This window comes from Penaeus monodon, chromosome 25, assembly GCF_015228065.2.
Source record: "Penaeus monodon isolate SGIC_2016 chromosome 25, NSTDA_Pmon_1, whole genome shotgun sequence".
NCBI classification, from domain to species: domain Eukaryota; kingdom Metazoa; phylum Arthropoda; class Malacostraca; order Decapoda; family Penaeidae; genus Penaeus; species Penaeus monodon.
In genome coordinates, this window is record NC_051410.1 from 3,916,042 (window position 1) to 3,916,253 (window position 212).

A 212-nucleotide genomic window follows, 5' to 3' on the forward strand; every position below is an offset into this window, starting at 1 on the left:
CACATATTTGTACACACAGGTTACCCAGTAGAATTTTCCACAAAGCTTCATTCATTATAAACACTACGTCCGCATCAAGACAATGAATAAGTAATACGGCAAACCCCACAAATACACGTGGATCAGAGGGCATATATATTACTGGGAAAGGTGTAGGTTTGAGTGTGTCGCCTGCCGGTCATTTTGGCAGCTACAGTCAGGTAGGGATGTAA